The sequence below is a fragment of the Osmia lignaria genome, unplaced genomic scaffold, assembly GCF_051020975.1.
Source record: "Osmia lignaria lignaria isolate PbOS001 unplaced genomic scaffold, iyOsmLign1 scaffold0012, whole genome shotgun sequence".
NCBI lineage: Eukaryota > Metazoa > Arthropoda > Insecta > Hymenoptera > Megachilidae > Osmia > Osmia lignaria.
The window spans coordinates 1314564-1331878 of NW_027478166.1; positions in this window are offsets into that span (position 1 = coordinate 1314564).

Below are 17315 nucleotides of genomic sequence, written 5' to 3' on the forward strand. Positions count from 1 at the left end.
AATAGAGATACAGAAACACCGTGGCCCCTTTCTTTGAGATAACTCTGCACTAGTGCGAGCCGCAAATGCCACTTCCAGCTTAGCTGTGCAGAAGAAGAACAACAAAAAGAAGAAATATCTCGAAATATGTCCGTCAGGCCCCTTCCCTTGAGATAAATCTGCAAATATCTCGGAAACAAAGCGAGCTACGGCAAAATGTTAAGAGACCTTTTTTGTAGAAAATTAGGATTCCTACTTTTTATGTTCTATGATATTTTTTGATCAGATGCGTAGTTCTCGAGATATATCAAGATATTTAAAAGTTCCGAAGCCGCACCAACATAATAGAGATACAGAAACACCGTGGCCCCTTTCTTTGAGATAACTCTACACTATTGCGCGCTGCAAATGCCACTTCCAGCTTAGCTGTGCAGAAGAAGAACAACAAGAAGAAGAAATATCTCGAAATATGTCCGTCAGGACCCTGCCCTTGAGATATATCTGCAAATATCTCGGAAACGAAGCGAGCTATGGCAAAATGTTGAGAGACCTTTTTTGTAGAGAATTATGTTTCCTACAATTTATGTTCTATGATATTTTTTGATCAGAAGCGTAGTTTTCGAGATATGTCGAGATATTTAAAAGTTCCGTAGCCGCACCAACATAATAGAGATACAGAAACACCGTGGCCCCTTTCTTTGAGATATCTCTGCACTATTGCGAGCTGCAAATGCCACTTCCAGCTTAGCTGTGCAGAAGAAGAACAACAAGAAGAAGAAATATCTCGAAATATGTCCGTCAGGCCCCTTCCCTTGAGATAAATCTGCAAATATCTCGGAAACGAAGCGAGCTATGGCAAAATGTTAAGAGACCTTTTTTGTACAGAATTATGTTTCCTACTTTTTACGTTCTATGATATTTTTTGATCAGACGCGTAGTTCTCGAGATATATCAAGATATTTAAAAGTTCCGAAGCCGCACCAACATAATAGAGATACAGAAACACCGTGGCCCCTTTCTTTGAGATATCTCTGCACTATTGCGAGCTGCAAATGCCACTTCCAGCTTAGCTGTGCAGAAGAAGAACAACAAGAAGAAGAAATATCTCGAAATATGTCCGTCAGGACCCTGCCCTTGAGATATATCTGCAAATATCTCGGAAACGAAGCGAGCTATGGCAAAATGTTGAGAGACCTTTTTTGTAGAGAATTATGTTTCCTACAATTTATGTTCTATGATATTTTTTGATCAGAAGCGTAGTTTTCGAGATATGTCGAGATATTTAAAAGTTCCGTAGCCGCACCAACATAATAGAGATACAGAAACACCGTGGCCCCTTTCTTTGAGATAACTCTGCACTAGTGCGAGCCGCAAATGCCACTTCCAGCTTAGCTGTGCAGAAGAAGAACAACAAAAAGAAGAAATATCTCGAAATATGTCCGTCAGGCCCCTTCCCTTGAGATAAATCTGCAAATATCTCGGAAACAAAGCGAGCTACGGCAAAATGTTAAGAGACCTTTTTTGTAGAAAATTAGGATTCCTACTTTTTATGTTCTATGATATTTTTTGATCAGATGCGTAGTTCTCGAGATATATCAAGATATTTAAAAGTTCCGAAGCCGCACCAACATAATAGAGATACAGAAACACCGTGGCCCCTTTCTTTGAGATAACTCTACACTATTGCGCGCTGCAAATGCCACTTCCAGCTTAGCTGTGCAGAAGAAGAACAACAAGAAGAAGAAATATCTCGAAATATGTCCGTCAGGCCCCTTCCCTCGAGATAAATCTGCAAATATCTCGGAAACGAAGCGAGCTATGGCAAAATGTTAAGAGACCTTTTTTGTAGAGAATTAAGTTTCCTACTTTTTATGTTCTATGATATTTTTTGATCAGATGCGTAGTTCTCGAGATATATCCTGATATTTAAAAGTTCCGAAGCGGCACCAACATAATAGAGATACAGAAACACCGTGGCCCCTTTCTTTGAGGTAACTCTGCACTATTGCGAGCTGCAAATGCCACTTCCAGCTTAGCTGTGCAGAAGAAGAACAACAAGAAGAAGAAATATCTCGAAATATGTCCGTCAGGCCCCTTCCCTTGAGATAAATCTGCAAATATCTCGGAAACGAAGCGAGCTATGGCAAAATGTTAAGAGACCTTATTTGTAGAGATTTAAGTTTCCTACTTTTTATGTTCTACGATATTTTTTGATCAGATGCGTAGTTCTCGAGATATATCAAGATATTTAAAAGTTCCGATGCCGCACCAACATAATAGAGATACAGAAACACCGTGGCCCCTTTCTTTGAGATAACTCTGCACTATTGCGAGCTGCAAATGCCACTTCCAGCTTAGCTGTGCAGAAGAAGAACAACAAGAAGAAGAAATATCTGGAAATATGTCCGTCAGGCCCCTTCCCTTGAGATAATTCTGCAAATATCTCGGAAACGAAGCGAGCTACGGCAAAATGTTAAGAGACCTTTTTTGTAGAAAATTAGGATTCCTACTTTTTATGTTCTATGATATTTTTTAAACAGATGCGTAGTTCTCGAGATATATCAAGATATTTAAAAGTTCCGAAGCCGCACCAACATAATAGAGATACAGAAACACCGTGGCCCCTTTCTTTGAGATAACTCTGCACTACTGCGAGCTGCAAATGCCACTTCCAGCTTAGCTGTGCAGAAGAAGAACAACAAGAAGAAGAAATATCTCGAAATATGTCCGTCAGGCCCCTTCCCTTGAGATAAATCTGCAAATATCTCGGAAACCAAGCGAGCTATGGCAAAATGTTTAGAGACCTTATTTGTAGAGAATTAAGTTTCCTACTTTTTATGTTCTACGATATTTTTTGATCAGATGCGTAGTTCTCGAGATATATCAAGATATTTAAAAGTTCCGAAGCCGCACCAACATAATAGAGATACAGAAACACCGTGGCCCCTTTCTTTGAGATAACTCTGCACTATTGCGAGCTGCAAATGCCACTTCCAGCTTAGCTGTGCAGAAGAAGAACAACAAGAAGAAGAAATATCTCGAAATATGTCCGTCAGGCCCCTTCCCTTGAGATAAATCTGCAAATATCTCGGAAACGAAGCGAGCTATGGCAAAATGTTAATAGACCATTTTTGTAGAGAATTATGTTTCCTACAATTTACGTTCTCTGATATTTTTTGATCAGAAGCGTAGTTTTCGAGATATATCGAGATATTTAAAAGTTCCGAAGCCGCACCAACATAATAGAGATACAGAAACACCGTGGCCCCTTTCTTTGAGATAACTCTGCACTATTGCGACCTGCAAATGCCACTTCCAGCTTAGCTGTGCAGAAGAGGAACAACAAGAAGAAGAAATATCTCGGAATATGTCCGTCAGGTCCCTTCCCTTGAGCTAAATCTGCAAATATCTCGGAAACGATGCCAGCTATGGGAAAATGTTAAGAGACCTTTTTTGTACAGAATTATGTTTCCTACTTTTTACGTTCTATGATATTTTTTGATCAGACGCGTAGTTCTCGAGATATATCAAGATATTTAAAAGTTCCGAAGCCGCACCAACATAATAGAGATACAGAAACACCGTGGCCCCTTTCTTTGAGATATCTCTGCACTATTGCGAGCTAGAAATGCCACTTCCAGCTTAGCTGTGCAGAAGAAGAACAACAAGAAGAAGAAATATCTCGAAATATGTCCGTCAGGACCCTGCCCTTGAGATATATCTGCAAATATCTCGGAAACGAAGCGAGCTATGGCAAAATGTTGAGAGACCTTTTTTGTAGAGAATTATGTTTCCTACAATTTATGTTCTATGATATTTTTTGATCAGAAGCGTAGTTTTCGAGATATGTCGAGATATTTAAAAGTTCCGTAGCCGCACCAACATAATAGAGATACAGAAACACCGTGGCCCCTTTCTTTGAGATAACTCTGCACTAGTGCGAGCCGCAAATGCCACTTCCAGCTTAGCTGTGCAGAAGAAGAACAACAAAAAGAAGAAATATCTCGAAATATGTCCGTCAGGCCCCTTCCCTTGAGATAAATCTGCAAATATCTCGGAAACAAAGCGAGCTACGGCAAAATGTTAAGAGACCTTTTTTGTAGAAAATTAGGATTCCTACTTTTTATGTTCTATGATATTTTTTGATCAGATGCGTAGTTCTCGAGATATATCAAGATATTTAAAAGTTCCGAAGCCGCACCAACATAATAGAGATACAGAAACACCGTGGCCCCTTTCTTTGAGATAACTCTACACTATTGCGCGCTGCAAATGCCACTTCCAGCTTAGCTGTGCAGAAGAAGAACAACAAGAAGAAGAAATATCTCGAAATATGTCCGTCAGGCCCCTTCCCTCGAGATAAATCTGCAAATATCTCGGAAACGAAGCGAGCTATGGCAAAATGTTAAGAGACCTTTTTTGTAGAGAATTAAGTTTCCTACTTTTTATGTTCTATGATATTTTTTGATCAGATGCGTAGTTCTCGAGATATATCAAGATATTTAAAAGTTCCGAAGCCGCACCAACATAATAGAGATACAGAAACACCGTGGCCCCTTTCTTTGAGATAACTCTGCACTATTGCGCGCTGCAAATGCCACTTCCAGCTTAGCTGTGCAGAAGAAGAACAACAAGAAGAAGAAATATCTCGAAATATGTCCGTCAGGCCCCTTCCCTTGAGATAGATCTGCAAATATCTCGGAAACGCAGCGAGCTATGGCAAAATGTTAAGAGACCTTTTTTGTAGAGAATTAAGTTTCCTACTTTTTATGTTCTATGATATTTTTTGATCAGATGCGTAGTTCTCGAGATATATCAAGATATTTAAAAGTTCCGAAGCCGCACCAACATAATAGAGATACAGAAACACCGTGGCCCCTTTCTTTGAGGTAACTCTGCACTATTGCGAGCTGCAAATGCCACTTCCAGCTTAGCTGTGCAGAAGAAGAACAACAAGAAGAAGAAATATCTCGAAATATGTCCGTCAGGCCCCTTCCCTTGAGATAAATCTGCAAATATCTCGGAAACCAAGCGAGCTATCGCAAAATGTTAAGAGACCTTATTTGTAGAGAATTAAGTTTCCTACTTTTTACGTTCTACGATATTTTTTGATCAGATGCGCAGTTCTCGAGATATATCAAGATATTTAAAAGTTCCGAAGCCGCACCAACATATTAGAGATACAGAAACACCGTGGCCCCTTTCTTTGAGATAACTCTGCACAATTGCGAGCTGCAAATGCCACTTCCAGCTTAGCTGTGCAGAAGAAGAACAACAAGAAGAAGAAATATCTGGAAATATGTCCGTCAGGCCCCTTCCCTTGAGATAAATCTGCAAATATCTCGGAAACGAAGCGAGCTACGGCAAAATGTTAAGAGACCTTTTTTGTAGAAAATTAGGATTCCTACTTTTTATGTTCTATGATATTTTTTGATCAGATGCGTAGTTCTCGAGATATATCCTGATATTTAAAAGTTCCGAAGCGGCACCAACATAATAGAGATACAGAAACACCGTGGCCCCTTTCTTTGAGGTAACTCTGCACTATTGCGAGCTGCAAATGCCACTTCCAGCTTAGCTGTGCAGAAGAAGAACAACAAGAAGAAGAAATATCTCGAAATATGTCCGTCAGGCCCCTTCCCTTGAGATAAATCTGCAAATATCTCGGAAACGAAGCGAGCTACGGCAAAATGTTAAGAGACCTTTTTTGTAGAAAATTAGGATTCCTACTTTTTATGTTCTATGATATTTTTTGATCAGATGCGTAGTTCTCGAGATATATCCTGATATTTAAAAGTTCCGAAGCGGCACCAACATAATAGAGATACAGAAACACCGTGGCCCCTTTCTTTGAGGTAACTCTGCACTATTGCGAGCTGCAAATGCCACTTCCAGCTTAGCTGTGCAGAAGAAGAACAACAAGAAGAAGAAATATCTCGAAATATGTCCGTCAGGCCCCTTCCCTTGAGATAAATCTGCAAATATCTCGGAAACGAAGCGAGCTATGGCAAAATGTTAAGAGACCTTATTTGTAGAGATTTAAGTTTCCTACTTTTTATGTTCTACGATATTTTTTGATCAGATGCGTAGTTCTCGAGATATATCAAGATATTTAAAAGTTCCGATGCCGCACCAACATAATAGAGATACAGAAACACCGTGGCCCCTTTCTTTGAGATAACTCTGCACTATTGCGAGCTGCAAATGCCACTTCCAGCTTAGCTGTGCAGAAGAAGAACAACAAGAAGAAGAAATATCTGGAAATATGTCCGTCAGGCCCCTTCCCTTGGGATAATTCTGCAAATATCTCGGAAACGAAGCGAGCTACGGCAAAATGTTAAGAGACCTTTTTTGTAGAAAATTAGGATTCCTACTTTTTATGTTCTATGATATTTTTTAAACAGATGCGTAGTTCTCGAGATATATCAAGATATTTAAAAGTTCCGAAGCCGCACCAACATAATAGAGATACAGAAACACCGTGGCCCCTTTCTTTGAGATAACTCTGCACTACTGCGAGCTGCAAATGCCACTTCCAGCTTAGCTGTGCAGAAGAAGAACAACAAGAAGAAGAAATATCTCGAAATATGTCCGTCAGGCCCCTTCCCTTGAGATAAATCTGCAAATATCTCGGAAACCAAGCGAGCTATGGCAAAATGTTTAGAGACCTTATTTGTAGAGAATTAAGTTTCCTACTTTTTATGTTCTACGATATTTTTTGATCAGATGCGTAGTTCTCGAGATATATCAAGATATTTAAAAGTTCCGAAGCCGCACCAACATAATAGAGATACAGAAACACCGTGGCCCCTTTCTTTGAGATAACTCTGCACTATTGCGAGCTGCAAATGCCACTTCCAGCTTAGCTGTGCAGAAGAAGAACAACAAGAAGAAGAAATATCTCGAAATATGTCCGTCAGGCCCCTTCCCTTGAGATAAATCTGCAAATATCTCGGAAACGAAGCGAGCTATGGCAAAATGTTAATAGACCATTTTTGTAGAGAATTATGTTTCCTACAATTTACGTTCTCTGATATTTTTTGATCAGAAGCGTAGTATTCGAGATATATCGAGATATTTAAAAGTTCCGAAGCCGCACCAACATAATAGAGATACAGAAACACCGTGGCCCCTTTCTTTGAGATAACTCTGCACTATTGCGACCTGCAAATGCCACTTCCAGCTTAGCTGTGCAGAAGAGGAACAACAAGAAGAAGAAATATCTCGGAATATGTCCGTCAGGTCCCTTCCCTTGAGCTAAATCTGCAAATATCTCGGAAACGATGCCAGCTATGGGAAAATGTTAAGAGACCTTTTTTGTAGAGAATTAAGTTTCCTACTTTTTATGTTCTATGATATTTTTTGATCAGATGCGTAGTTCTCGAGATATATCAAGATATTTAAAAGCTCCGAAGCTGCACCAACATAATAGAGGTACAGAAACACCGTGGCCCCTTTCTTTGAGATAACTCTGCACTATTGCGCGCTGCAAATGCCACTTCCAGCTTAGCTGTGCAGAAGAAGAACAACAAGAAGAAGAAATATCTCGAAATATGCCCGTCAGGCCCCTTCCCTTGAGATAGATCTGCAAATATCTCGGAAACGAAGCGAGCTATGGCAAAATGTTAAGAGACCTTTTTTGTAGAGAATTAAGTTTCCTACTTTTTATGTTCTATGATATTTTTTGATCAGATGCGTAGTTCTCGAGATATATCAAGATATTTAAAAGTTCCGAAGCCGCACCAACATAATAGAGATACAGAAACACCGTGGCCCCTTTCTTTGAGGTAACTCTGCACTATTGCGAGCTGCAAATGCCACTTCCAGCTTAGCTGTGCAGAAGAAGAACAACAAGAAGAAGAAATATCTCGAAATATGTCCGTCAGGCCCCTTCCCTTGAGATAAATCTGCAAATATCTCGGAAACCAAGCGAGCTATCGCAAAATGTTAAGAGACCTTATTTGTAGACAATTAAGTTTCCTACTTTTTACGTTCTACGATATTTTTTGATCAGATGCGTAGTTCTCGAGATATATCAAGATATTTAAAAGTTCCGAAGCCGCACCAACATAATAGAGATACAGAAACACCGTGGCCCCTTTCTTTGAGATAACTCTGCACTATTGCGAGCTGCAAATGCCACTTCCAGCTTAGCTGTGCAGAAGAAGAACAACAAGAAGAAGAAATATCTGGAAATATGTCCGTCAGGCCCCTTCCCTTGAGATAAATCTGCAAATATCTCGGAAACGAAGCGAGCTACGGCAAAATGTTAAGAGACCTTTTTTGTAGAAAATTAGGATTCCTACTTTTTATGTTCTATGATATTTTTTGATCAGATGCGTAGTTCTCGAGATATATCCTGATATTTAAAAGTTCCGAAGCGGCACCAACATAATAGAGATACAGAAACACCGTGGCCCCTTTCTTTGAGGTAACTCTGCACTATTGCGAGCTGCAAATGCCACTTCCAGCTTAGCTGTGCAGAAGAAGAACAACAAGAAGAAGAAATATCTCGAAATATGTCCGTCAGGCCCCTTCCCTTGAGATAAATCTGCAAATATCTCGGAAACCAAGCGAGCTATGGCAAAATGTTTAGAGACCTTATTTGTAGAGAATTAAGTTTCCCACTTTTTATGTTCTACGATATTTTTTGATCAGATGCGTAGTTCTCGAGATATATCAAGATATTTAAAAGTTCCGAAGCCGCACCAACATAATAGAGATACAGAAACACCGTGGCCCCTTTCTTTGAGATAACTCTGCACTATTGCGAGCTGCAAATGCCACTTCCAGCTTAGCTGTGCAGAAGAAGAACAACAAGAAGAAGAAATATCTCGAAATATGTCCGTCAGGCCCCTTCCCTTGAGATAAATCTGCAAATATCTCGGAAACGAAGCGAGCTATGGCAAAATGTTAATAGACCATTTTTGTAGAGAATTATGTTTCCTACAATTTACGTTCTCTGATATTTTTTGATCAGAAGCGTAGTTTTCGAGATATATCGAGATATTTAAAAGTTCCGAAGCCGCACCAACATAATAGAGATACAGAAACACCGTGGCCCCTTTCTTTGAGATAACTCTGCACTATTGCGACCTGCAAATGCCACTTCCAGCTTAGCTGTGCAGAAGAGGAACAACAAGAAGAAGAAATATCTCGGAATATGTCCGTCAGGTCCCTTCCCTTGAGCTAAATCTGCAAATATCTCGGAAACGATGCCAGCTATGGGAAAATGTTAAGAGACCTTTTTTGTAGAAAATTAAGTTTCCTACTTTTTATGTTCTATGATATTTTTTGATCAGATGCGTAGTTCTCGAGATATATCAAGATATTAAAAGCTCCGAAGCTGCACCAACATAATAGAGGTACAGAAACACCGTGGCCCCTTTCTTTGAGATAACTCTGCACTATTGCGAGCTGCAAATGCCACTTCCAGCTTAGCTGTGCAGAAGAAGAACAACAAGAATAAGAAATATTTCGAAATATGTCCGTCAGGCCCCTTCCCTTGAGATAAATCTGCAAATATCTCGGAAACCAAGCGAGCTACGGCAAAATGTTGAGAGACCTTTTTTGTAGAAAATTAGGTTTCCTACTTTTTATGTTCTATGATATTTTTTGATCAGATGCGTAGTTCTCGAGATATATCAAGATATTTAAAAGTTCCGAAGCCGCACCAACATAATAGAGATACAGAAACACCGTGGCCCCTTTCTTTGCGATAACTCTGCACTATTGCGAGCTGCAAATGCCACTTCCAGCTTAGCTGTGCAGAAGAAGAGCAACAAGAAGAAGAAATATCTCGAAATATGTCCGTCAGGCCCCTTCCCTTGAGATAAATCTGCAAATATCTCGGAAACCAAGCGAGCTATGGCAAAATGTTAAGAGACCTTTTTTGTAGAGAATAATGTTTCCTACAATTTACGTTCTATGATATTTTTTGATCACAAGCGTAGTTTTCGAGATATATCGAGATATTTAAAAGTTCCGAAGCCGCACCAACATAATAGAGATACAGAAACACCGTGGCCCCTTTCTTTGAGATAACTCTGCACTATTGCGACCTGCAAATGCCACTTCCAGCTCAGCTGTGCAGAAGAAGAACAACAAGAAGAAGAAATATCTCGAAATATGCCCGTCAGGCCCCTTCCCTTGAGATATATCTGCAAATATCTCGGAAACGAAGCGAGCTATGGCAAAATGTTAAGAGACCTTTTTTGTAGAGAATTATGCTTCCTACAATTTATGTTCTATGATATTTTTTGATCAGAAGCGTAGTTTTCGAGGTATATCGAGATATTTAAAAGTTCCGAAGCCGCACCAACATAATAGAGATACAGAAACACCGTGGCCCCTTTCTTTGAGATAACTCTGCACTAGTGCGAGCCGCAAATGCCACTTCCAGCTTAGCTGTGCAGAAGAAGAACAACAAGAAGAAGAAATATCTCGAAATATGTCCGTCAGGTCCCTTCCCTTGAGCTAAATCTGCAAATATCTCGGAAACGATGCCAGCTATGGGAAAATGTTAAGAGACCTTTTTTGTAGAGAATTAAGTTTCCTACTTTTTATGTTCTATGATATTTTTTGATCAGATGCGTAGTTCTCGAGATATATCAAGATATTTAAAAGTTCCGAAGCCGCACCAACATAATAGAGATACAGAAACACCGTGGCCCCTTTCTTTGAGATAACTCTGCACTATTGCGAGCTGCAAATGCCACTTCCAGCTTAGCTGTGCAGAAGAAGAACAACTAGAAGAAGAAATATCTCGAAATATGTCCGTCAGGCCCCTTCCCTTGAGATATATCTGCAAATATCTCGGAAACGAACAGAGCTACGGCAAAATGTTAAGAGACCTTTTTTGTAGAGAATTAAGTTTCCTACTTTTCATGTTCTATGATATTTTTTGATCAGATGCGTAGTTCTCGAGATATATCAAGATATTTAAAAGTTCCGAAGCCGCACCAACGTAATAGAGATACAGAAACACCGTGGCCCCTTTCTTTGAGATAACTCTGCACTATTGCGGGCTGTAAATGCCACTTCCAGCTTAGCTGTGCAGAAGAAGAACAACAAGAAGAAGAAATATCTCGAAATATGTCCATCAGGACCCTTCCCTTGAGATAAATCTGCAAATATCTCGAAAACGAAATGAGCTATGGCAAAATGTTAAGAGACCTTTTTTGTAGAGAATTATGTTTCCTACAATTTACGTTCTATGATATTTTTTGATCAGAAGCGTAGTTTTCGAGATATATCGAGATATGTAAAAGTTCCGAAGCCGCAACAACATAATAGAGATACAGAAACACCGTGGCCCCTTTCTTTGCGATAACTCTGCACTATTGCGAGCTGCAAATGCCACTTCCAGCTTAGCTGTGCAGAAGAAGAACAACAAGAAGAAGAAATATCTCGAAATATGTCCGTCAGGCCCCTTCCCTTGAGATAAATCTGCAAATATCTCGGAAACCAAGCGAGCTATGGCAAAATGTTTAGAGACCTTATTTGTAGAGAATTAAGTTTCCTACTTTTTATGTTCTACGATATTTTTTGATCAGATGCGGAGTTCTCGAGATATATCAAGATATTTAAAAGTTCCGAAGCCGCACCAACATAATAGAGATACAGAAACACCGTGGCCCCTTTCTTTGAGATAACTCTGCACTATTGCGAGCTGCAAATGCCACTTCCAGCTTAGCTGTGCAGAAGAAGAACAACAAGAATAAGAAATATTTCGAAATATGTCCGTCAGGCCCCTTCCCTTGAGATAAATCTGCAAATATCTCGGAAACGAAGCGAGCTATGGCAAAATGTTAATAGACCATTTTTGTAGAGAATTAAGTTTCCTACTTTTCATGTTCTATGATATTTTTTGATCAGATGCGTACTTCTCGAGATATATCAAGATATTTAAAAGTTCCGAAGCCGCACCAACGTAATAGAGATACAGAAACACCGTGGCCCCTTTCTTTGAGATAACTCTGCACTATTGCGGGCTGTAAATGCCACTTCCAGCTTAGCTGTGCAGAAGAAGAACAACAAGAAGAAGAAATATCTCGAAATATGTCCATCAGGACCCTTCCCTTGAGATAAATCTGCAAATATCTCGGAAACGAAATGAGCTATGGCAAAATGTTAAGAGACCTTTTTTGTAGAGAATTATGTTTCCTACAATTTATGTTCTATGATATTTTTTGATCAGAAGCGTAGTTTTCGAGATATATCGAGATATGTAAAAGTTCCGAAGCCGCAACAACATAATAGAGATACAGAAACACCGTGGCCCCTTTCTTTGGGATAACTCTGCACTCTTGCGAGCTGCAAATGCCACTTCCAGCTTAGCTGTGCAGAAGAAGAACAACAAGAAGAAGAAATATCTCGAAATATGTCCGTCAGGCCACTTCCCTTGAGATAAATCTGCAAATATCTCGGAAACGAAGCGAGCTATGGCAAAATGTTAAGAGACCTTTTTTGTAGAGAATTAAGTTTCCTACTTTTTATGTTCGATGATATTTTTTGATCAGATGCGTAGTTCTCGAGATATATCAAGATATTTAAAAGTTCCGAAGCTGCACCAACATAATAGAGGTACAGAAACACCGTGGCCTCTTTCTTTGAGATAACTCTGCACTATTGCGAGCTGCAAATGCCACTTCGAGCTTAGCTGTGCAGAAGAAGAACAACAAGAAGAAGAAATATCTCGAAATATGTCCGTCAGGCCCCTTCCCTTGAGATATATCTGCAAATATCTCGGAAACGAAGAGAGCTACGGCAAAATGTTAAGAGACCTTTTTTGTAGAGAATTAAGTTTCCTACTTTTCATGTTCTATGATATTTTTTGATCAGATGCGTAGTTCTCGAGATATATCAAGATATTTAAAAGTTCCGAAGCCGCACCAACATAATAGAGATACAGAAACACCGTGGCCCCTTTCTTTGAGATAACTCTGCACTATTGCGAGCTGTAAATGCCACTTCCAGCTTAGCTGTGCAGAAGAAGAACAACAAGAAGAAGAAATATCTCGAAATATGTCCGTCAGGCCCCTTCCCTTGAGATAAATCTGCAAATATCTCGGAAACGAAGCGAGCTATGGCAAAATGTTAAGAGACCTTTTTTGTACAGAATTATGTTTCCTACTTTTTACGTTCTATGATATTTTTTGATCAGACGCGTAGTTCTCGAGATATATCAAGATATTTAAAAGTTCCGAAGCCGCACCAACATAATAGAGATACAGAAACACCGTGGCCCCTTTCTTTGCGATAACTCTGCACTATTGCGAGCTGCAAATGCCACTTCCAGCTTAGCTGTGCAGAAGAAGAACAACAAGAAGAAGAAATATCTCGAAATATGTCCGTCAGGCCCCTTCCCTTGAGATAAATCTGCAAATATCTCGGAAACCAAGCGAGCTATGGCAAAATGTTTAGAGACCTTATTTGTAGAGAATTAAGTTTCCTACTTTTTATGTTCTACGATATTTTTTGATCAGATGCGTAGTTCTCGAGATATATCAAGATATTTAAAAGTTCCGAAGCCGCACCAACGTAATTGAGATACAGAAACACCGTGGCCCCTTTCTTTGAGATAACTCTGCACTATTGCGGGCTGTAAATGCCACTTCCAGCTTAGCTGTGCAGAAGAAGAACAACAAGAAGAAGAAATATCTCGAAATATGTCCATCAGGACCCTTCCCTTGAGATAAATCTGCAAATATCTCGGAAACGAAATGAGCTATGGCAAAATGTTAAGAGACCTTTTTTGTAGAGAATTATGTTTCCTACAATTTACGTTCTATGATATTTTTTGATCAGAAGCGTAGTTTTCGAGATATATCGAGATATGTAAAAGTTCCGAAGCCGCAACAACATAATAGAGATACAGAAACACCGTGGCCCCTTTCTTTGCGATAACTCTGCACTATTGCGAGCTGCAAATGCCACTTCCAGCTTAGCTGTGCAGAAGAAGAACAACAAGAAGAAGAAATATCTCGAAATATGTCCGTCAGGCCCCTTCCCTTGAGATAAATCTGCAAATATCTCGGAAACCAAGCGAGCTATGGCAAAATGTTTAGAGACCTTATTTGTAGAGAATTAAGTTTCCTACTTTTTATGTTCTACGATATTTTTTGATCAGATGCGTAGTTCTCGAGATATATCAAGATATTTAAAAGTTCCGAAGCCGCACCAACATAATAGAGATACAGAAACACCGTGGCCCCTTTCTTTGAGATAACTCTGCACTATTGCGAGCTGCAAATGCCACTTCCAGCTTAGCTGTGCAGAAGAAGAACAACAAGAATAAGAAATATTTCGAAATATGTCCGTCAGGCCCCTTCCCTTGAGATAAATCTGCAAATATCTCGGAAACGAAGCGAGCTATGGCAAAATGTTAATAGACCATTTTTGTAGAGAATTAAGTTTCCTACTTTTTATGTTCTATGATATTTTTTGATCAGATGCGTAGTTCTCGAGATATATCAAGATATTTAAAAGCTCCGAAGCTGCACCAACATAATAGAGGTACAGAAACACCGTGGCCCCTTTCTTTGAGATAACTCTGCACTATTGCGAGCTGCAAATGCCACTTCCAGCTTAGCTGTGCAGAAGAAGAACAACAAGAATAAGAAATATCTCGAAATATGTCCGTCAGGCCCCTTCCCTTGAGATATATCTGCAAATATCTCGGAAACGAACAGAGCTACGGCAAAATGTTAAGAGACCTTTTTTGTAGAGAATTAAGTTTCCTACTTTTCATGTTCTATGATATTTTTTGATCAGATGCGTAGTTCTCGAGATATATCAAGATATTTAAAAGTTCCGAAGCCGCACCAACGTAATAGAGATACAGAAACACCGTGGCCCCTTTCTTTGAGATAACTCTGCACTATTGCGGGCTGTAAATGCCACTTCCAGCTTAGCTGTGCAGAAGAAGAACAACAAGAAGAAGAAATATCTCGAAATATGTCCATCAGGACCCTTCCCTTGAGATAAATCTGCAAATATCTCGGAAACGAAATGAGCTATGGCAAAATGTTAAGAGACCTTTTTTGTAGAGAATTATGTTTCCTACAATTTATGTTCTATGATATTTTTTGATCAGAAGCGTAGTTTTCGAGATATATCGAGATATGTAAAAGTTCCGAAGCCGCAACAACATAATAGAGATACAGAAACACCGTGGCCCCTTTCTTTGGGATAACTCTGCACTCTTGCGAGCTGCAAATGCCACTTCCAGCTTAGCTGTGCAGAAGAAGAACAACAAGAAGAAGAAATATCTCGAAATATGTCCGTCAGGCCACTTCCCTTGAGATAAATCTGCAAATATCTCGGAAACGAAGCGAGCTATGGCAAAATGTTAAGAGACCTTTTTTGTAGAGAATTAAGTTTCCTACTTTTTATGTTCGATGATATTTTTTGATCAGATGCGTAGTTCTCGAGATATATCAAGATATTTAAAAGTTCCGAAGCTGCACCAACATAATAGAGGTACAGAAACACCGTGGCCTCTTTCTTTGAGATAACTCTGCACTATTGCGAGCTGCAAATGCCACTTCGAGCTTAGCTGTGCAGAAGAAGAACAACAAGAAGAAGAAATATCTCGAAATATGTCCGTCAGGCCCCTTCCCTTGAGATATATCTGCAAATATCTCGGAAACGAAGAGAGCTACGGCAAAATGTTAAGAGACCTTTTTTGTAGAGAATTAAGTTTCCTACTTTTCATGTTCTATGATATTTTTTGATCAGATGCGTAGTTCTCGAGATATATCAAGATATTTAAAAGTTCCGAAGCCGCACCAACATAATAGAGATACAGAAACACCGTGGCCCCTTTCTTTGAGATAACTCTGCACTATTGCGAGCTGTAAATGCCACTTCCAGCTTAGCTGTGCAGAAGAAGAACAACAAGAAGAAGAAATATCTCGAAATATGTCCGTCAGGCCCCTTCCCTTGAGATAAATCTGCAAATATCTCGGAAACGAAGCGAGCTATGGCAAAATGTTAAGAGACCTTTTTTGTACAGAATTATGTTTCCTACTTTTTACGTTCTATGATATTTTTTGATCAGACGCGTAGTTCTCGAGATATATCAAGATATTTAAAAGTTCCGAAGCCGCACCAACATAATAGAGATACAGAAACACCGTGGCCCCTTTCTTTGCGATAACTCTGCACTATTGCGAGCTGCAAATGCCACTTCCAGCTTAGCTGTGCAGAAGAAGAACAACAAGAAGAAGAAATATCTCGAAATATGTCCGTCAGGCCCCTTCCCTTGAGATAAATCTGCAAATATCTCGGAAACCAAGCGAGCTATGGCAAAATGTTTAGAGACCTTATTTGTAGAGAATTAAGTTTCCTACTTTTTATGTTCTACGATATTTTTTGATCAGATGCGTAGTTCTCGAGATATATCAAGATATTTAAAAGTTCCGAAGCCGCACCAACGTAATAGAGATACAGAAACACCGTGGCCCCTTTCTTTGAGATAACTCTGCACTATTGCGGGCTGTAAATGCCACTTCCAGCTTAGCTGTGCAGAAGAAGAACAACAAGAAGAAGAAATATCTCGAAATATGTCCATCAGGACCCTTCCCTTGAGATAAATCTGCAAATATCTCGGAAACGAAATGAGCTATGGCAAAATGTTAAGAGACCTTTTTTGTAGAGAATTATGTTTCCTACAATTTACGTTCTATGATATTTTTTGATCAGAAGCGTAGTTTTCGAGATATATCGAGATATGTAAAAGTTCCGAAGCCGCAACAACATAATAGAGATACAGAAACACCGTGGCCCCTTTCTTTGCGATAACTCTGCACTATTGCGAGCTGCAAATGCCACTTCCAGCTTAGCTGTGCAGAAGAAGAACAACAAGAAGAAGAAATATCTCGAAATATGTCCGTCAGGCCCCTTCCCTTGAGATATATCTGCAAATATCTCGGAAACGAAGAGAGCTACGGCAAAATGTTCAGAGACCTTTTTTGTAGAGAATTAAGTTTCCTACTTTTCATGTTCTATGATATTTTTTGATCAGATGCGTAGTTCTCGAGATATATCAAGATATTTAAAAGTTCCGAAGCCGCACCAACGTAATAGAGATACAGAAACACCGTGGCCCCTTTCTTTGAGATAACTCTGCACTATTGCGGGCTGTAAATGCCACTTCCAGCTTAGCTGTGCAGAAGAAGAACAACAAGAAGAAGAAATATCTCGAAATATGTCCATCAGGACCCTTCCCTTGAGATAAATCTGCAAATATCTCGGAAACGAAATGAGCTATGGCAAAATGTTAAGAGACCTTTTTTGTAGAGAATTATGTTTCCTACAATTTATGTTCTATG